The following is a 22,215-nucleotide window of genomic DNA, read 5'->3' on the forward strand; positions in this document are numbered from 1 at the left end:
CCTGAACAACCCCCCCCCCCCCCCCCCCCCGCCGCCCTCCACTATTAGCCAGAGAGAACCACTAATCTACTTTCTGGACTTTTTATATAAACATCATTTGCTTTTAAACTGCACTGCACAGAAGTAGAAGCAAAGAAAGTTTGTTAGAGGGCCAGATTAAAAAATGCATCCCTAAATATTTTGCCTTACTGCGGGAGAGAAGCCCACTGGAATGAGCCCTATTATTTTAACTATGGGATAATACAAATACCAGACCATCGCAGGTTAAACTCAACAAAGAACACTTTACCTGCTCTTTCAGGGAATCACTATCAGCAACAATATACCAGGAGGCAGTTACGTAGCTCCTGTCACATATTTTAGGGGCTCAGTTCTGTTCAGTTTGGATACAATTCTGGAAGAAGAAAAGCCACCTCTTAGTATTATGTGCAAGCCACTTGCCTTCTCTTGTCATAACAGAATGCTGACATAAATCTTTTTTTAATAAAATGAACTATTAAAATTATTTCTTTCCTGAATGATGGCTGAAACAGATGTATTTTAATCTACAGGGCCTAGAAAATGAAATTTACATGTCACTGAGGTCTCTCTGGTTAATAAATGTTTTAAATAGAAAGAAAACACTAAGCTAAATAAATATGGAACTATGCTGCTTTGTATAAGATTAAAGAAGTAAAATTAGAGGTCTTTTTCTCCAGCAAAGAACTGATTTATAAGGTGAAGGTATCTTATACTATCAAATACCAGTTTTTTAGAATACCCTGAAAATGCTGCCTTGCTGTTCTTCTTAAAAATAAAAAATAAAAAATAAAAAACAAAAACCTGCAATATGTTGTTCAAAATATTGCCTCTGCATTTCTAACTTGACTGGTTAGACTGGTGTGTCTGTTATGTGAGTACCAGCCTGATTGTTTTCACTAATATTGGGACATTTTCTCTCTTTTTGTGTGCTGGTGAAGTGGAAAAAAACTCATGTTCCATTTAGGACCTGGCTCTAAAATTTTACACTTTTTTTTTGTTTATAAAATATCATAAGGTTTACCTACATTTTGTTTGTTACTGTCAGACAATGTCCATGATTAAAAATGAGGAACTCAGTACTGCCCTTTAAAAGGCTTGGCAGACAATTGGTTTTTTTCCTTTAAAAAACAAACAAACAAACAAACAAACAAACAAAACTTTTCCTGGGTGCTTTGAACTGTTGCCAAACTAGATAAGGGTAAAAATGGCTGAGTTTTCCTAAATGGCTTGCATGGAAAAGCTTCAAATAACTTTCATGGACAGGCAGTCTAAACATGCATGCCACGAATCCATTTCCCCCAACCTATTTGTCCTCCCACTTTTGATGAGATATATCCCTGGTGGAATCAACCTTGGAAAAATAAAATGGCAGCTTGGATGACCTGACTTGTACCCTGAACACCACAATGCCTTGAAAGCTACTCTTTTCATTGTAGTCAATGGGCTGAAAATACAGGAATTCTATTCCAGATTCACCTTTCTATAGTTAAAAATTGTGGCAAAGTCATTTTTAAAAAAGTGTTTATAGGAAGGGCTCAGGTACTACCCTAGTCTGATTAAAACGGGTTGTGGGTCCCCCTCCTGCTTTTAAATTGCAACAAGACAGACTCTGATATGATGCACAGATCTTTTTTTTTTCACAACAAACTGAGTTTTAGAATTATAATTTAGAGTGTATTGGATGTATCACCAAAAGACAGGGTGGTTGTGCAATTGTAAGGGAGTATTGTATTGTTGCTAGTCTGAGTAAATCTAAATCTTTTCAAGCTTTGGTTGAGTGGGTTAATTCCAGGACCTGAATTACAAGTGCAATTTGAATTACATTGCAAACGCTGAACTTCCTTCACTTTAGCGAAGTGCTTTCTTTTCCCCTTCTCAGACTTATGAATTCTAGCTATTTTGTTGGTTTTCAAGTGTTGAAATATTTCTGTTAGCTGTAAAAAATAGCAGTTCCAACTAGAAATGGAGGAAAAGACTTTTTCCCTTTGCCCCTTTGTTTATTAATTCCCCCCTGTCTCTTTTTTTGGTTTGCCTCTATTTTGTGAAATCTCCATTTCTAACATCAATTTAAGCCTTTAAAATCATAGCAACTCCTGAACCATTCCAGGCAGTACAGCATTAACCCTTTGATCCTAGCATATTTTGTAGAAAGAGTGCCACAAACATTAAGAACAGGTTGGGGCCAAGGGTGGCGGTGGATGACAACAAATGAACAGGTAAGAAATTAATATATGATCTATGATACAAATTGGGATTTCTGGTTTGAGGATTTTCCCAAGCATCAACAAACAAGGATGAATATAGTCTCTTAGAAACCCTGTGAGGTAGAGCCATAGGATGACACTGATTTCATAGACAAAGAACAAAGAGGTTAAGGGGATTGTTGAGAGCTTGAATTCCTGTCTCCCCACCTGATTCTAACCACTGGTCCTCTGTGGGGAGGATGGAAAAGTCCAGCAAAGAGGAAACAGCAGGCTTGGGGTGGGACCGGAGTTTCTGCTGCAATGCTGGAGATAATGTCAGGCATTTTAACAGCCGGGGGAGGTGGTAGGCAAACCGCCTGGTAATTATTTAAGAACATAGCAATTTATTTGTAGCATAAAGTCTAAGATCAAGCTGCTCAGGCATGACACTATAGTTTTCAGACTGTGGAGGTATTTATCTCCCAGTCTTCACAAAGGAAGTCTGATTGAATAATTGTTGTCAGAAGACAAGAAAATGCAGGTTCATATTGGGAGTTCAAAAGCTTGACAAATTTTTTAAGAGAACCTGTAAATGGGGTACTAAAACTGTAGAAAATTGCAGTAATCAAGGGCTTTCAGCAAAGAGCTAGAAATGAGTAATCAATCTAGAACATCACACGCTGTGGTGACAGTGTATTTTGAGGGCTTTGTTCATCTGTGCCTGCACTTCCCTCCCAGATTTAAAGACCCCATCCATTAAAGCACCTTTCCAAGCATGGGACCTGGGTAACATGGTGGCTCATTTACTGAGGACCAAAGAAGACAGTAGGAGACCCGGCAGGAAACCCAGGACCCCTCTCTGTCCTCACTCAGGAGATTATCCAATGACACTCCAAATGACACGATTGCAGACTTTTTCTGGCTTGCACATTTGTTGATCTTCTTTTGTTTCTCTTGTTTTCCCAACATCACGATTTAACTAAGGCAGATTTATCCAATCAAACCTTACGCAACTAACAAAATGTTTCATTGTAACCACTGAATATTTAAATTTAAGAAGAGATAGTGAAATATATTATTTTCAGCTTACAAAAATATTTAAACAGAACACTATGCTTTTCTCCAAAAGTGAGAGGGAAAATGGCTTTGAGGAAAACTGTACAAAAAATGACTGTGGTTCCAGATCAAGGATTAAAATATAGTGGAATTTCATTTTTAAAAAATCATCTGATGTTTTCTCTCCCAAATCTATATTTTATAAAAAGTTTTGCTTCGTAGGTGAAATTTTTATTTGAATAATTTCCATATTACACGTATATAAAGGCAAATGCAACTTCACACATGTTTATTATATATTTCTATAAATCTATAACTTAGAATATCTCAATGTAACATCCCATTAATCCACGCAAAGTGGAAATTTTTCAATTGGAAAAACGTGAGAAAGTGTCCAAGCATGTATTTGTGTCATCTATTAACTAAAATATAGTCTAAATGCAGAATCCTATATTGATGGAAAGTACGGTGACATTTGTTCCTCTTCTGTTTTCTTTCTATTTTAGGAAAATAGCATTATAAGGATAGGAATGATGCAATGTTCAGGCAGTAAGTTTTAAAACAAAGTCAGAGGTTGTAAAATTTAACGTTCTCATAACAGCATTAACTTACTAGGATTGTACATATAGTACATTAAGGGATCGCATTTTGCTGTCTTCTATGTAATTGGAAATATTCTATATGTACAATTTGAGTGAGTTAATGTTTCTAAGAGAACCTTAACTTTTGCATTTCTTGACTTTTTTATGTTTGAATTTGTAGCTTTAACATTTGCATTAACATAGTTATTTGCATTTCATTACAGCTGATGTTAGCATATTCAAGGACTAAAGTCGTAAGTGAGTGTTTACTTAAAGATCTGTTTAAACGAAAATATTCAACCTTTTTTTTTTTTTTTGGTTTACATATTTATGGTTGGAAGGTATACTAGTTTAAGACTGTGATTTTTTTGTGTGCTAACTTAAGACTAACAATTTTTATGCATGGAAATTTGGCAACAATTGAATGGGTGAGTAAAGGAACAATCGCTACAACAATTTAGCAGCAACATTAGATATAGAAAAAGGTGGCAAAAAGATCAGTGGATTGTTTGAATTAAAAAGCAGCTCTCAAGAAACTTGTCCCAAAGAAGGGAAGAATGTCTCAGCCTTTTATAGTATCTTCCTGTTGGTTTTTGCTGTTCTAAACGCTCTTTTTGTGTTGTTTTAAATATTCTCCAATTGAAAGGAAGAATGCTATTTCTCCAATTTTGCATATAAAGAAAACAAGTTCCTAAGGGATCACATGATTATCTCAAAGAGAAAAAAGACGGGAGGGCATGCTATACTGAAAAAAATCTGGAAATCCAATTGTACATTGATTTTTGGAAATTTATATGAAGATACAGATGTAAATAAATGCAAATGGAAGGGATAAGGGAAAAAATACCTGCTCTTTTATTTATGAAGAAAAGTTTAGCATAAGGAATCCCTTCCTCAGAGCATAGACCTCATGCAGACAGGCACGGTCCTGTTTTTATATCCTAGTCTCTAGCACATGCTAGGAACATGTGAACTCTTTTTCTAAATAACACAATTAGTACCAAAAAATAGCCAATTTGCTTTACTCTATGTGCTTCAAATTACGTTAACCTTAACCAAAAGTTATATTTTTAGGGGACAGCTACTACTTAAGAGTGGAATGAAGACAAGTCTGTCCTGTCTTAGATTATGTTCCTTTTCATCGTAGGAGAGCAAAAGTTGCTACCCTAAAATTGCCTCTTTGGCGTGTTGGTTATTTTAAGCTGGCTATTTCTAAGAAACAGCAGACACAGGAGAAGCTTTGAAAAACAAGTACAAGTTACCCTTTTGTAAGATTCATTTACATTTATAAGGGAAATCTCTATTTGCAAGCCCGAGTCCCTCAGAAGGACGAGGATGATTCTAAATCTCTAGGAACTGTTACTGTTTGGAGAAGGCACTGGACTTAAACCGTGTAACAGCTCTACCAATTGTTAATTGTGCTTTCACTAGTTACTTTCCCTAACTGACTCCCCATCCCCAACATCTTCTTTGTCTCTAGGCTGAAGATAGTATTTCGGGTGGTGGCTTCAGGCTTTTCAGGGAATTGCTGAGTTTTCTTGGGTCTCTGTCCTGTATACAGAAGGTTTACATGTTATTAAACTTTTGTTTTCTTTTTTTTTTTTTCCTGTGAATCTGTTTCATGTCAATTTGATTCTTAGACCAGCCAGAAGAATTTTGAAGAGTATAGACATTTTTTTTTCCTTTCCTCAAATATACAAAACGTTCTTAGGTATTTGTAAAGATTGTGCATAAAGATGTTTTAAAAGATCATATATTTGTAATAAGGATTTTATGTTTCTTAACTGAAAGTTGGTTTCAGTTAAACTAAGTTAAACCTTTTTGTTAAAGGTTTAGCACTTTCACCACAGAAGGTGCAAAAATTTGAGTTTCATAAAACTTTCAGGGAATAAGAATTTCCTGTTCCCTGGGGCGCCTGGGTGGCGCAGTCGGTTAAGCGTCCGACTTCAGCCAGGTGACGACCTCGCGGTCCGTGAGTTCGAGCCCCGCGTCAGGCTCTGGGCTGATGGCTCGGAGCCTGGAGCCTGTTTCCGATTCTGTGTCTCCCTCTCTCTCTGCCCCTCCCCCGTTCATGCTCTGTCTCTCTCTGTCCCAAAAATAAATAAAAAACGTTAAAAAAAAAAAAAAAAAAAGAATTTCCTGTTCCCTTTAATGGGTCTTTCCAGTTAGACAAAAATCAAATTGACATGAGACAGATTAACAGGAGAAAATCAAATTTAATTTCATACTAAGAGGAATCCGCACGGACATGAAATTCCAAAGACAGGTAAAATATATGTGGTTCTGAACTAAGGAGATGGGGAAGGAATCTGGAACTTTAAAGGAAAAGAATGGAGTTCACAAGAAGATAAAAAAGAGCAAATGTTTCATAAACAAATGAGTGTTTGGACACTCGGAAAGAGTAGGAAATAGAGAACTTTGATCAAATAGGTCTTTCCAAGTTTCTCCCTATCTGCCATACCTAATTTATATCATCATGTAGTTCTCTGTGGTGATAGCTCTCTTCCTGGAACAGGTCCTTTACATTCTTTTTAGGCAGTTTAGTGAGGAGGTAAAGAGCTTTTACTGAATCTGCTAGGTTTCAATTGCTTTTTAAATCAAAATAATCTTCATGCCAAAGTGACTTATCTGGGGCTGGCCTGCCCTTGGCCCCTACAAAACCATATTAGAGATTAATATAGACACTATGTAGATTTAAATTTTGAGGAGAAAGGGGGGACAAAGAGAAGAAAGAAATGTGGAAAGAATCCAAGAAAATAAAAAGCAGTAAATCACATTTATCTATTCATTCGACATATATTTATTGAGCGCCTATTATGTGCCATATGTCTGAATGCTGGGTATATAGCAGTGAAGGAGACAAATAAAGACTATGCTCTGATGGAATTTGCCATCTAGTGGGTAAGACAGTAAGAAAAGAAATATGTAACTAAGATTATTTCACATAGTTAAGTGCAATAGATAAAACAGGTGGAAGGGAGCTATTTAAAATCGGATAGTCAGGGGGAGGGGTGGGTACTTTAGATTTGATGATCAGGGAAGACTTCTCCCAGGAGGTCACACTTGAGGTATGATGCCTGAAAGATGGAAGAAGGCAGCCATGTGACATCTAGAGAATTTTCTTAGAGCAAATCTTAGAATTTTCTAAGAGCAAATAAAGCTGAGCCTGATGTGCCTGAGGACCATAAATGAGGTCAGGGTCACCAGAGTTTAGTGAGAAGGAGGCAAAATGCTAATAGGATCCTGATCATGTGGAGCTTCCTCAGCAGTAGAAGAGTTTGGATTTTGCCTTATGTGCCACGGGGACCACTGGCATGAGAGACCTAGCTAAGATCTTTTCAGTTACTCATTCATTCACCCATTCATTCATGCAGTCATTTGTTTGTTTAATAGACTTTATTTTTAGAGCCATTCAGGTTCACAGCAACACTGAGTGCAAAGTACAGAGTACCCACATTCCTGCCCCACCCCTCCAAACTTTCCGCATTATCAACATCCCTCACCAGAGTGGTACCTTTATTACAATCAATGAGTCTACATTGACAAATACATAATCATCACCCAAAGTCCATAGTTTGCATTAGAGTTCACTCTTGGTGTAGTATTTTCTGTGGGTTTTCACAAATGTATAGTAACATGTGTCTACCATTATAGTATCACACAGAGTAGTTGTACTTCCTTAAAAATCTCTATGCTCTTGTGTGTTCATCCTGCCCTCTCCACAGACCTCAAGCAACCACAGATCTTTTACTGTATCCATAATTTTGCCTTTTTTAGAATGTCCTGTAGTAGGAATCATGCAGTCTGTAGACTTCTTACAGTATGTAGGCTTTTCACATAGTAAGATGCATTTAAGTTTCCTCCATGTCTTTCCATGGCTTGATAGCTCCTTTCTTTTTAGTGCTGAATAATATTCCATTGTCTGGATGGACCACTTTACCCTGGCAATTTGTCTTTTCACTCAGCTAAATATGTGCCATATGTGTATTTGTCACAGAGGATATAGTGATTAGCTAAATAAATTTAGCCTGTGGAACTCACAGTCTAGTGGGGAAGATAGATGGAAAATTAATAAAAACAATGAATGTAAAATTGCAAGCAGATATGTGTTCTGAAGGACTGGAACACCTTTTGTTAGGTATGTGTAAAGAGAGCCTTGGAGTCAGACAGGGATTTCCTGATCAAATGACACTAACTTGGAGTGGGGTCTGAAGGATAAAGTGAAGAAGGAGGCAGTGGGGGAGACAATATCCCAGACAGAGGAAGCTTGCCTCATTCAAGGAGCAGAAAGAAGGTCCAAGAAGCTAGAGCACAGCTCTAAGTGGGAGGCAGGGTACCTGACTGCACGGGAACTGGTGGGATGGGGGAAGATCACACTTTCATTGTTGAAGCAGTGGGAAGGCCTTGGTGGGTTCCAAGCAAGAGAATGAAGAATGACGTGGGCAGAAGAGTGTGCTGGAAGAATAGAGGCTGGGGGGGTGGGCAATGAGAGCAGGAAGGAGACTTTTCAGCAGTCCTCACGGCAGCACCAGAGGTTTGAATACCGGTGGTGCGAGAGGAGATAAAGAAGGTAAGCGGGCTGGAGAGGTAGTTTGGAAGTGAAATTGACTGGAACGAAAAGTGAGGGAGCAGGAGAATGAAAGGGGTCTCCTGGATTTCAGGCCAGAACAAGATGGACTGAGACAGGGAGCATTAGATGGAGATCAGGGTTGACTATAAAATAATCTAGGAATCTTTTTCCACACTAGGAAAAATGTATCATTGGGCTGCTACCAGCTGTATGCAGATTCTAGAACCAAAGAAGACAAATCCTTGCTCAAACTGTAAAGAGGAAAACCATCTATCGGGGCCAGCGTTTCACAGAGGAACTGTAAGTACCAGAATTAGACACAGAATTCTTTTCCTTGTTTTGGAACTTAGTGACTGAGCAAAAGTGAGACTCATGCAAATTTTGTAGAGCTTTACTTGTTTTTAGAATCAGCAAGATTTGTGAGAATAGCATCACATTTTCCTATAACTTTTTAAATAGATGATAGCCTATAATAAAATGAAAATAATATTTATGGAAAGCATAATATGCATTCAGAATGGTCTTATATAATTTATTATTTGTATGATTTATTTCCTATAATGCTAAACTCACCCAACAACATTTATTAAATAAGTACTCTTTTCATCTCCAGTGCTGTGCTATGCTGATAAATGTCTAACAACTGGCTCTCTGGGGAAAGCAGAGAGCTCTGTTTGTGGCTTTTGCCAATTTCCTTCTCTGTGGTGTAAATTTTCCCATCGTGGCCAATTCAAACTACCAGGGTGATGTCGCTGAACATAAAGTTGGGAAGAGATGTGTGTACAATCGTTTCCTCAGTCCATGTGAGCCCGCTCCAGCACAGCACTGAATCTCCCTTTTATTAATGAGGAATTCAGGCCTCAGAAAGTGAGAAACTTACCCAAGTTCACAGAGATTAAGTGGCAGAGTGAGAATTTACACTCTGGCAGAGATCCCAAAGCCTGGGTGTTTAACTGCTATTCTGTGCACACCAATGGTTGAATCATAATGTTGAAAGTTTGATGCAAACCCAGGACTCATTTCAGTCCAACTGCTTTTAACGGCAAGAACACTGAACCCCAAAAGGCTTTTATTGATTTCCTCCAGATGAAAGGCAGCATATTAGCAAAGCCAGGGCTATAACCCAATTCTTCTGTCACAGCTTTATGCTATGCTGTAGCTGCTTGGTTTTCTCAAACTTCCTCCACAAAATGTTTAAATAATTTATTTTGTAGGAAAAGCAATTGTTGGGAATTTTTTTTTTCTTTCCACATATTTGGAGTGAAAAATCTCATCATGTGGCAATGCAGCTCAACAATATCACCCTGCTTGGAAGCAGTTAATTAATTGTGGACAGAATTCCTAAAGAACAGTTATCATAATAGTCATAGTTGGCCATCACTTATTTTGTGCATGCCAGTTTATTTTACAAGATGGCAATAAACTATGGAGATCTAATTGTGCTCCCAGTCATAGGTGCCCTAATGTGTATGTGTGTGTATGTATGTATGTGTGTGTGTGTGTGTGTGTGTGTGTGTAACTGTAAAACAACAGAGAACTCACTGTGTAACTAGCTCTATAATAAGTTGTAAGTAGCTGCAGAACTAAAAATTGAGCCATGCTTGGAGACTCCAAAAGCGCACACTGTAAGAAGCTGTTCCTATGCAATTCCAGCTCATTTTAGGGCCAAAAAATTACACAATTTGCTTTAACCTCAAAGTTAGCAGTTTAAAAGAAGAGAGAATGAAAATGAATTATGGATTGAGCATAAACGTGACACCAAAATTGCAGAACTTCTAGCAAAATTTCAAAATACAATTTGGCCAAGTTACCAATCCTCCCTAAATCAGGGAAAATAGCTACTCATCTCCCAGCAGTGTTGTTAGCAAAAATTAATTAGCAATGGTATTGCTGTCTACAACTGTTATTTCTAGAGAGATCCCGAATTTCAAGGAGACTCCAATTCTTAAAGCAGTTAAAGATTGAGAATTTTATTACTTACAAGAGGATTTATAGTATGAAAGACTTTATTTACATAATGTTTGACTAGAAGTTTTAAAAAACGACGCAAAACTATGTTCCATGTGGAGAAACATTTTATTTTCTTGATAACTAACTAGGTAAGACTTGCTATTTGTTGCTTCTTAAAAGATTTTATTTTTGTCATCTTGTTCTTTAAATCAAATGTAACCTACTGAGGATGGCCATAAGAAGTATTCTAAGACTTAGAAGTGAAAATTATTAAAGAAAAGTGACTTTTACTTAGGTAAATGGTTCATTACCTTTTTAGGGGTTTAAATTTGGCCTACCCGTGTTTCTATAGCACAGCAGGTGGACATGTGGTCTTAGAAAGGAAATAAGAACTGCATATTATTCTGTTTTTAAAATATGCTCAGCATAGATTGGGCCAATGGAAATATGATACCCAAATTAACATGAGATTGAACAACAGTGTGAGATAAAATGAAGACCTTGACTATGTGCCTGAATGTTGTACATGTTCCTGGGGAGAATCTTTGACCTTTTTTGGAGCCGGCACTTTAAGCCTGGGGACAAATAGTTGCATTTTTGACAGTCATATGAAGATTACACTGGGGACCAAAGATGTGAGACCCTTTCTCTGTCAGAACTTAGAATTAAACCCACATCAAAAGCATTTCGAGAAGTGGGAGATCAGTGGGACATACTCAGTAAAAAACTCTTAATGAGCAGATAGACTGCTATATAGCTTCTGTGATGTGCGTCAACTTAGTCTTGACATAGCCAATTCCCAATTCTCTGTGCAAGATAGAATAAGGGTAACAAGGATAATTGAAACCCAGAGATAATCCGCAGGTTCCATTTTAACCCTCAATTGTAACTGACTGCCTTGCAAGCCTTTCAGGAGACCCAGGGAAGAGTTGCACCTCCTTTTTGTGATGTTGGCTATCAGCATATCCTGAAAGTGTTGGGAAACCATGAAGTAAATAGAGAGGTTGTATCATTCAGGGGCCTGGCAGGAAACAGATGGTACACTCAGAAAGCAATCAAATAGAGTTGAATGAAGGGACCATTTTCAAAGATGTGGGTAGGTTCAAGGGAAGCCTAAAGACTGAGTAAACATCCTGGGGGTAGCAATGACCAGGAGCTGTTTCCACCCCTAGGGATGAAGGAGCAAGAGGACAGAGCTGTGAGTTGAACCAAGCTGCCTGGCAGGGTCTGTGATCTTCCCCACAGGAAGGCAACCACTGGCAACCAGAGCTCCACAGAGCAGGAGTCAGGGCAGGAAACACCAAACCCCTCCTTCCTCTAGCCCTCTGATCTCCTGCCAGCGCCCCCCACTGGCTGAACCCATCGGGAAGCCAGAAGGAACGGAGAGCTGTTGATGTGGTCCACAGATGTCAAGGTCCTGGGGCACACAGCAGAGTGGAAAAGGGTCAAGAGTAAATCTAGAGGGAGAGACAGAATATCTAGTCCAGAGGGGAAAATGATTTCGGGGAGCTCAATGAGTCATGGTTACCAGCCCCTGCATTTGAATACAAAACCACACCTTTTAGAAGAGATACTTTTATTTTTACTTTTATTTTTTTAGAGAGAGAGAGATTACAAGTGGGGCAGAAGACGGGGGGCGGGGGGGGGGGGGAGAGAGAGAGAGAGAGAGAGAGAGAGAGAGAGAATCTTAAGCAGGCAGCATGTTCAGCGTGGAGCCAGACATGGATCCCAAAACCCTGGGATCATGACCTGAGCTGAAAACAAGAGCCGGACATTCAACCACCTGAGTCACCCAGGTGCTGCGAGAAGAGATACTTTTATTTTTAGAAAGCCAATCAAGACAGAAGGTAAAAGAAAGGAACATTCTCTACGAAATGGCCATCTGCAATACATAACATGTATGTATTGGGAATACAGTCAGTCTTTCATCCTTTAGAGGGAGAGAGAGATAATAAGGGGAAAGTTAGTGCTCGTTTTGCTGTTTAAAATTTGGGGGAACACAAAATCTTCGCTGTGATTATATCAACTTCTATTAAAAGGGAGTCCTGAAGGTTCCTTGATAAATCTGAACGCATGACCATTCCAAAGGGCAATTTGAAGAGTGGAGTTTCCATTGTCCCTTCTGAAATTCAGACCCACACTCCTATATTTCAGTGGCTCGTGAGAGAGACAATGTCACTTGTATCATTAGTTACAACAGAGATCTTAAAATGAGCTTTTCTTGGGGCACCTGGGTGGCGCAGTCGGTTAAGCGTCCGACTTCAGCCAGGTCACGATCTCGCGGTCCGTGAGTTCGAGCCCCGCGTCAGGCTCTGGGCTGATGGCTCGGAGCCTGGAGCCTGTTTCCGATTCTGTGTCTCCCTCTCTCTCTGCCCCTCCCCCGTCATGCTCTGTCTCTCTCTGTCCCAAAAATAAATTAAAAAAAAAAAAAGAGCTTTTCTTATAGATCCAGATACTGTGGGAAACTGAATTGTAGTACCTCAAAGAGTTACAAAAGTATTATAAAGTATTATGGCTTATCTATTTCAGTATGTTTATGGATTCAACTATATAGAAAAGACTGTGTTAATGCCACTTTCTCTCTCTTTATGTTAGCAGAAAAGATATTGTTCTAAGGGATTTCTGGAGATCATCTAAACAAGCAGGAGATCATGAGTGCCCGTCTCCCCCCATCCGTGTCCACTGTTCCTGACAGGCTCCACCCTGTCACATTCCTAAACCCAATCCTACCAGCACTGTGTGCATTTTAACTTTTCTGGTGGCTCAATATTTGTTTGGGGCCAGAATAAGTTTCATGGATACTATCTCTGAATCTCAAGTGCTAGGGTGGGCTCCAAGTACCCAGAGGTTTTCTTGACCCCAGTGGTGGGTTCTCACTTTAGGTAACAAGTCAGATTTAGAGTGGCAAGTTTTCATAGTGCTACCCTGAACTTCAACTGGCTTGACCAAGAAATTGGCACTTTTCCTCAGCCTTTGCCAGACCTACTGTCTCCTGAACAGGGTCTGGACCATGACTGTATAATTTTTCTTGGTGTTCTTCTCAGCTTCTCCTGCTGTGCTCTGCCTCCCATACTGGGCTTCATATAAGCAACTTGCCCCTTTTTCTCCACCTCCCTACTCCTGCCCCCAATCTAGCCATGTTGTCCCAACCCACAGGACTAGGCTTCTGTTTCCAAGAGGAAACACTGAGATGGATTACATACAGAGATTAAGCAGAAACATAGTCATCTCTCCATCATGAGGCTTTCTGCCACATGAGGCTTTCTTCTATTTGTTTCTCACTTGCTGAGTTAGATGTTTTATGTTTTATACTGTCACCTGCCTCCACAAAGGCTGACTTTGTTAAGGCCCTGCTAATCCTGCTAAGGTCAGTCCCATGTCAGGGTAATGGTGATGGTACATTCCCTACCTATATGGTCCTGGTGTCCTTCTCTTTATTGTCTAATGCTGCTAAAAATCTTCACTCACCTGGAAGTGGATCCACCTAATGTATGACAGATTGTTTCAGATAAATAAATTCCCTATTTTCCAATAATTGTGTTACAGCAAGATATGGTATTGAAATGTTAGTCTCATGAATAAGAGACACACTGGAGGGCTAGAACTTTATTATTTGCTCTGAAAATGTCATATAAGTTTAGGAAACTTTAAACTCCTCTTTGGTTATTTCATTAGGAAAAAGTAATCTCATTTAACTGGCACTTTTACATCTACATTCATGCTTTTAAAACACTGAAGTGAGTGTTCTACAGCTATGTAAAGAAACACATTATCAAAGCATTAGGAAATGATTAAACTGACATTTTCTTAAGAAAACGAAAGGAGCAGGAAAAAGCCATTCTAAAAGGACTGAGTGCTACATACTCCAGATATTATCTGCAGTGCTTACTCAGGGATCTTTAAAGAAGCTTATTACCAAGTACCCTAAGAAGACAAGTGTGGATGTGTACAGATCAGAGGAATGCAAGTTAATGCACCTGCCAGATTTTACTATCGTACAAAGTATGTCAATCAGCACTCAGACCTTGCATTTAAAAATGTGTTCTTTCAGGTTTTCTCTGTGCTGTATCATTCATAACTTAATCCTCCAAGTCAGTAACCATTCTATGTTGCCAATTGTCACAAATGGCTTATGCACACACACACACACGCCCACACACACACACGCGTGCGCGTGCACACGCGCACACACACATGCACACGTGCCACATGGCTCTTGAGGTTATTAACAATCTTTTTCCAGACATAAGGAAATATTTTAAAACATGAAAAAGTTAGAATCTTGACTATCTCAGCTGTTCAAGCATTTTCTTATTTGACTAGCATTTATTAAGCATTTGTTGTATGCTTCACTTTTCATGAAAAGCTTCACTTTTCATGTTTTCATGGATGCTCTCTCAGGTGATTAGTATTGCCAAGTTCTAGGATATGGATTCAATTTGGAGGGAAATTATAGTCTTCTATGGAAGAAGAAAACTAAACTAAACTAACTTAAAAATAAGCTTAACTGACTTTATTAGGGCAACATTTCTAGCTGTGAGGCTAGCCCCAACAGGAAGGAAAAAGATGAGGAGGTCAGAGAAGGCAGACAATGGTTGTGAATGGCCTGGCCTCTTTTCTAAGGCCTTGGCCAGGGAGTCTGGAGAACAAGGCCAGATACATGCTTTTTCAACATATATGGGAAGGGTAGTGATCAGGATTGGCAAGTGTTCATTGTATGTTGGTAGGGACACTTTTCAAGGTTGACTACTGACATCTCAAAAGCAATTGTCATAGCTGAATACACTCTCCTTCTCCATATGACGTGTTTCCTTGGTTTCTCAACATCTTTCTTGACAGATTTTCCTCTGCTTGCTGGCTGTTCCTTCTCAAGGTCACTTGTAGTCTCAAATGTCGTCGTTCCTGAGGGCTCTGACCACAGAACCCTTCTCTCTTTCCACACTTTCTCTAGGAGACCTTCTTTATCTCTGGGCCTCCAAGACATTGAATCTCTTCCTGAACTTCAGACCCTACAAGCTTACACTGGTGTTATGTTCTTTTGGCTAGACATTCCATAAACTGTTCAGACTCAACACATTCAGAACCAGGCTCATCTCCCCCTGACGCCCTCCACCTCCTTCTAGACAAACTGCTTCGGGTAGTCGCTGTCTTGGGAAGAACCACCGCTCTAGCCATCCTAGGCATCACTTTTGACTTCTTTTCCCTCTTCGCCGTGCACGTTCTCTAAGCCAATGTCAGCCACCAGGTCCAGTTATAGGCTAACCTATCACACTTTTTATATCCATCTTCTAACCATCTCCACTGCCATCACTTCCTATGTTACAGGAAACCCCCATACAACAAACAGATTACGTAATGAGAAGTTGGAAAACTGAAGAGAGCACAAGACTAAGAATTTTGAGACCTACAGTTTTGTCTCCGTAGCATTCATATCTGGCCAGAAGGATGAGAGATGTCTTTTACAGCACAATGCTGTTGGTGTTTTAGGAGCTAGTGGTGCCTTATTTGTCTCTTTTTTTGTAGAACATAGCACTAGTGCGTGTTTTACAAGTGCTTGTTGAATGAGGAACCAACACCGGAGACCATTCATTAATGTAAAATTTTAATAAAGTTTAGACGTTTTTCTGTCTTTAGAAATAAAGACATTTTAGGTAAAGGTGGGATGAAATTAAGTGGATAAAGTGGTACAATGGAGTGGATGGAATCTGCAGCCTCTTCCAAGATCCATAGGGAGAAATAATATAATGTGATGATTAAGGCAACTCCAGGAGCCAGCTATGGTTTTTCCAGATTTTACTATCACAAGATTTCCTCCAGTCAGCCATCTTTAGATATTCCTGGCCTTTCTCGTATTGATTGTTTTTACTAAAATTGGAGTTTCCACCTATACTGAGTGAAGAAAACACAATTGTGATGATGGGCAATTGCTGTTTTGAGAGTTCACACTTGTTTGTCCTACCTCGGGATGGTGTGTGGTTAGGGCTGGTTCTTCCTTTTGGTTGAAATAGCCACCCACCCCATCCTTAGAATAAGTAGCTGGTGCTTTTGGAAAAAAGCCAGAGGAGATCACTGAAGCTTTGTTCATTTTTGAGACAAAATATGTTTCAGCAGTAATCTCCTTGTAGACATTGTCTCTTTTGCGTTGCTTAACCCAAAATGCTTTTTTGGGGAGAGAGAAGTGGGAGAGATTGTGCGAGGGCACTAAGTAACATGCCCAAGGCCTCACACAGAGGTTCTTCTGACTTTTGCCCTGAGTAGAGAGATTTGGGGCAATGTGTGTAGCCTCAGCCATAAGAGTGTTTGTCTAATATTCTGCTCTGAGAGAGATAATAATGAATATGAAATAGAGCAATGAGGTAAGAGTCTGGAGACTTGGATCCTCTCTGGTTCTTCTCACTACTAGTTGTGTGATCTTGCCTTGGATGCAGCCTCAGTTTCCTTCTCTGTGACATGGGCATAATAATGCCTACTTACCTACCTCACAGTGCTGGTGTTAGGAATAGAGATGATATATATCAAAGCCCATTGAAATTGATTGCTAAGTTCATTAAGTGTGAAAAAGAGTATCATAATTATTTTTCTGGCCCCACCACTTACTACCTGTGTTGCTATGGCCAAGTTACTTAACTCTCATCTGCCTTGGATTCCTTATCTGTATAAAATTAAATACCTCACAAGGTTGTTTGAAGGTTTAATGGAGACAATCCACATAAAACGCTTAGTACAGTCAAGCATGTAAGAAGCAGCCTATGAATATCCACATTTTTATCTTTCATGGCATCATGACCTTAAGCACTTACTCTGAAGCATCATTTTAACATCACTGTAGTGTACCCAGATTTACCTGGCTTTATAGTATTTCAGGATGCAATGAAAAAATTTATATTGTTGATTTATCAATCATGTCTATCCTCAGCCACCATCTTTTCAAGTTCATATATTCTAATTCTTTCAGATTGTTCTCATACCATGGACTCTATGATCTTTGAATCATTTCTAGCAAAATCTGAAAAATAAAGATAATCCATAAATAAACTAAAATGCAAAATGCCCAGACGTCTGTATGATATTTTAGACATGGCTGTTTCATGTTTATTCAAAGGTTGTTTGCTTCTTTGCCCCCAATATTCTTGTGTGTGTGTGTGTGTGTGTGTGTGTGTGTGTGTGTGTGTGTGTTTCTAGTGAGGAATAGTTGAACTAAACGTAAGTCAAGGAACAGGATCAGAAGACCCAGGAACCACCCTTAGTGCTTCCATTGCCTCCCTATGTGTCTTTGGGGTGAGTTTAGTCAATCCTGGAACTTTGAATTTCCTCACCTGTAATAGGAACTTTATAGGACTGCTGTGAGGATAAAATGAGATTATGTATATCGAGAAGTTGGCAAGTAGATCCTGGGTGTAGTGTAGTGGCATAGTAGATCCTCAGAAATTTTAATTTCTTTCTTTTTCTCTTCCTTGATACTTCTTTGACCCATAGCTTCCTAATGTGTGACGTGTAGATTTTTACTCTTGTCTTACATTTCTGTGAGATTCTTTTGAGGCATAGTTAAGGTGCACCTTATGAAGGCACTCAAGTCATTGTAGAGTGTAAAAATATCATTATTCACAATGATGGTGGTTAGTGATTTACCAATTTATTCAAGAACATTACTGAGTGTCTGTTATATTAAAGGCAATGTGCTAAGTGTTGGGAATATACTGTTGACTATTAGAGACATAGTCTTTATTTTCAAGGAGCTTTTAGAAGGAAAATGCATGTATACATAATCTTCCCTGGTACTTGTTTTAAGAATAAATAGAGTATTAAAATCTCTGTTAATAATTAAAATTGTTACTTTTGTGTAGCCCCAAATTTCACATGGTTATTTGATCATGGAACAACTTCCCTTACCATTGTTTTTTTGCATTTCATGCAAACCCACTAAGATGCCATGCAACACAACCTGGGAAACACCACTGAAGCAAGCAGGATTTCCTCTCCCATGAGGTCTGGTATGTATTCCCTCAATGTGCTGTATTTGCATAAATCATATTATGTAGGTGGCTGCCTGTTTTGCCCATGGTCAGGGCCAGCCATAGATAGGGTACAACCCTGGAGTGAACAAAACAGGAGTCACTCCTGGGCAGAGAACACAAACTTTGTCAGAAAATAAATTACTGGAAACATTTTTATTAAAGAAGAGGAGTAGTTTTGAGGGTGTGATAACTTCCGTTAAAGCTTGCGCAGTTAATCATTCCTTGTTTGAGGTTTGGACTTTCTTCCCTTTGATGTAATTAGCCATTAGGCTTTCTGAAGTACATTTTTCATGTCAAGGAGACAATGGTTTCAAAGGAGAGATAGGGTGGGGCTGAAAGGAAGGCCAAGTTAATGCATAGAACAGCAAAAGACACAGGAAAATATCAACACTTCTTGCACAAGCCATTTGCTAGCGGTGCATTGGAACACGATGCTATTTTCACTATAAATACAGCAACGTGTTACACTCTGTTTGCTGCACTGTGAGGGTTTTCTGGCACTTTTTTCTGAATTGTGAGATGGGGAAGTGTGTGTATTTGGGAGTGGCATAGAACCATTTCCCCTGCTTCAACCAAAGAAGCTCTCCTGTTATGTTTTTGTTTATGCTTCGAATTAAGATGCCATTTGCAAAAATAGTAACTGCTAAAAACTATTTATAACCTCTGAAATAGATGAATTACCTGAGTGAGAGAGGATTGGTTAGTCACCTGTTGCTCCATTCCTGTCCAAGTTGACTTTGTTATAGCAGAAAAAATATCAGGTCAAGTTATTGAAAGAAAGAGTAGTTTATCCAAACTCTTTATTCATTCCATCAGTGTTTATGGGAAGTACTCTATATACAAGATACGGTTTGGTTTTGTGTAAATGTGTAAGCATATGCACACATACAGGAATTGGTATGTGATTGTGTGTATATGTACATGCATATACACACACACGTGTGTGTATATGTGTGTACATGTGTGCACGCACACACGCCTGCGTGTGTGTGATTTAGAGGAACTTCAAAGCTGACACAGATCTGAATCCTGGCTTTAAAGAGCTTGGTCTAGTATAAGAAGTAAGGCATGCGTACAAACAACTATAACCAAAGCAGAAAGTAGTTTGTGTCATCTAGTAGATGAGGACTAGTTCACATTCAAGTTTAAATAAACATATCCCTCCCCAAGAGGATGTCCTCATCTTTGTTCTTTGTCTTTGAAAATTATATAAAAAATACAAATTAGACACGTTAATATTTAAAACACCAGATTTCTGCCACTCCAGACTCATTTTTTAAAATTAGTTTTTGGTCATATTTGTGTGAGCCCTTTTATGGAAAAACTAAGATAAAGCTGAAGCTTCCTTCGATCCTCCAATTCCGTTCACCTGGGTCTGTATGTGTGTCAATTACTGGTGAGAATGTGGGATGTGTCCTTCCGGCTCTTGGTTCGTATTTCTCTACACGTATATTTGTATCCATGTATACTGTTTTTTCCCAAATGTGGATGCGTAGTATCAGATTTTTTCACTTTCTGCACTGCATACAGATGTCGAAATAAACAGATATAACACTAAGTCCTACTTTTACTACTGTTTTAGTATCCTAGGTTGGGACAGGATTTCTTTTCATTTATTCCTTTCCCTAGAAGTATTTACATTGCTTTCCACTTGTCCACAATTATAAATCAAGCCGCAACGAGTATCTTGGCATATGTGTCCTTACAAGAGTTTTTGTCAGGCAAGATCCTTTTTCAAGGTTAACAGAAATGAGAAGCTGCAGGGGTGGACCCTTTTACTAGATCGTGCCAAATTGCTCTCCAAAGCGGTTCTACCCATTTCTGCTTCCAGCATCAATGTATGAGTTCTTGTTTTTCCACATCCAGGTCAGTGCGTAGTGTGGTTGAGGCTGTAGGTTTTTGCTAATTTGATATATATATATATATATATATATATATATATATATATAATTTTTTTTCATTTGCCATTCTTTGATAACTAATTAGTTTGAACATCAGCTTAACATTTAGTGACCACTTGAATTTCTTCAGTGAATTCTTTATATCATTTCCTCACTTTCCTAGTAGGTTATACTAATGATTTTTTTGCAACATAGTTTGCAGATATTTTCTTTCAGTTACTACCTTTCTTCAAAAAATTTAATACCATATGCTTAAAGTTTTCTAATAAATGAAATTTAACTTTTGTAGGTGTGAAGATGAGGATCTAATTTAAATTTTTTTTTTCTACAAGGGTCAATGATAATCTTTAAGTCTCATGGAATTTGGCATTTTGATGGAGGAGGGCAGCAGATTATGGTTATAAGAACCCAGGTTCTGGAGGCAGGCTGCCTAGACTCAAATTTTAGCCCTGCCACCAAAAAACTTTGTTGCTTTAGGCAACTTATTTTCTAAGCCTCAGTTTTCTCACCTGTAAAATGGGGGTGATAATAATATTACTTCTTACAGGTATTTTTGTCAGAGCTAAATTAGCTGATACATTTAAAGCATTTAGAACAGTCTTAGAATCTAGTAGTATCATATGTGTCTACTATTATTACTTCATGAGAATCAGTGCTATAACCCGAGTTTGTAAATATCTATATCTAAGCTAACTTTTACTTCAGATGTGATCAATGTGTTTGAATATGACAGATGAATCTGGGGCATAGTGGCATATCTATTCACAGGACTGAAATGACATATGGCTAACTATTAATTTTATGTATTTGTAAGTCTCTCCAGGGCCAAGACTATAAATATCCCATTTATTTTTTTTACGTTTATTTATTTTGAGAAAGAGAGAGAGAGAGAGAGACAGATTGAGCAAGCATGGGGAGGGGCAGAGAGAGGAAAAGAGAGAGAATCTCAAACAGGCCCTACACTGTCAGCACTGAGCTTGATATGGGACTTGAACAGAAGTCTTGACAGAACCATGAGATCATGACCTGAGCTGAAATCAAGAGTCAGAAGCTTAACAGATTGAACCACCCAGGTGCCCCCCTCATTTCTTTTCTATCCTTAATACCTATCACAATGCCTGGCATAAATAAGCTCTCATCTAGGACCTGATGAGTGAATGAATGAATGAATGAATGATTTTCTCACATTTATGTTAACCTTACACCCCACTCTATCCTGTCAGCATTTTCTCAGAATGAAAACTGCCTTAATATCAGCACAAACAAACCCTGGAGGATCAATCAGCTGCAAAATTATTATGCAAAGCATTCCTGAGCCAAATATAAATGACTTTGGATTATCTGATGTTCTGTATTTTCTGCATCGCTACCCCCCTCCATCAGTGTGAATATTCAACAGATAGGTGTGCTAAGCATCAGGAGCCTGTTTCACCATCAGGGAGTCCAAGAAAGTGAAGACATTCCAAATTGTTTTAGAATGGCCTCCTCGTTAATGCTACTCACTCCATTTGTGCTCTTGAATTGATCATGATATAAGGCACTTGGAGGTTTTTAAATTTAATTTATTGTGATGAAATTTTCTGGTATCCGAATTTGGGAGGACAAATGTTGTGCCATGGTTCATGTATCAAGCTACTGCCCACTCATCCACTCACCCATGTATCCATCTATTCTATATGTACTTGGGGAGAGTCTACTGTATGCGTGAATGCTTTGGGTGGTGCTGTGGAGGATGCCCCAGTAATGTGGTGTGTCTGTTCCAAGAGCCTGTAGGAAATCATGATGGCCAACCCTTGAAAAATACACAGATTCTAGCATAAGATTCTCTGTCTTCAAGTTAAAGCTCTCCTATTTACTGTGGTACATGAGCAAATACTTAAACTTCTGTAACTGTCAGTAAGGAGGTTCATGTAAATTGTCTGGAAAATAGTAAATACT

General features: G+C 38.8%; 1 long non-coding RNA gene across 2 annotated transcripts in view; it reads left to right on the forward strand.

Moving 5' to 3' along the window:
* LOC131494421 (uncharacterized) overlaps positions 1–22,215 on the forward strand; it is a 210,712-nt gene that overhangs the window by 178,047 nt on the left and 10,450 nt on the right. For both annotated transcript variants that reach the window (XR_009253391.1, XR_009253393.1), the window contains exons 3-4: positions 8,590–8,711; positions 18,287–18,352. This is a non-coding gene — a long non-coding RNA (uncharacterized LOC131494421). The remainder of the gene's footprint in view (positions 1–8,589; positions 8,712–18,286; positions 18,353–22,215) is intronic.

This window comes from Neofelis nebulosa, chromosome 14 (genome assembly GCF_028018385.1).
Source record: "Neofelis nebulosa isolate mNeoNeb1 chromosome 14, mNeoNeb1.pri, whole genome shotgun sequence".
NCBI classification, from domain to species: domain Eukaryota; kingdom Metazoa; phylum Chordata; class Mammalia; order Carnivora; family Felidae; genus Neofelis; species Neofelis nebulosa.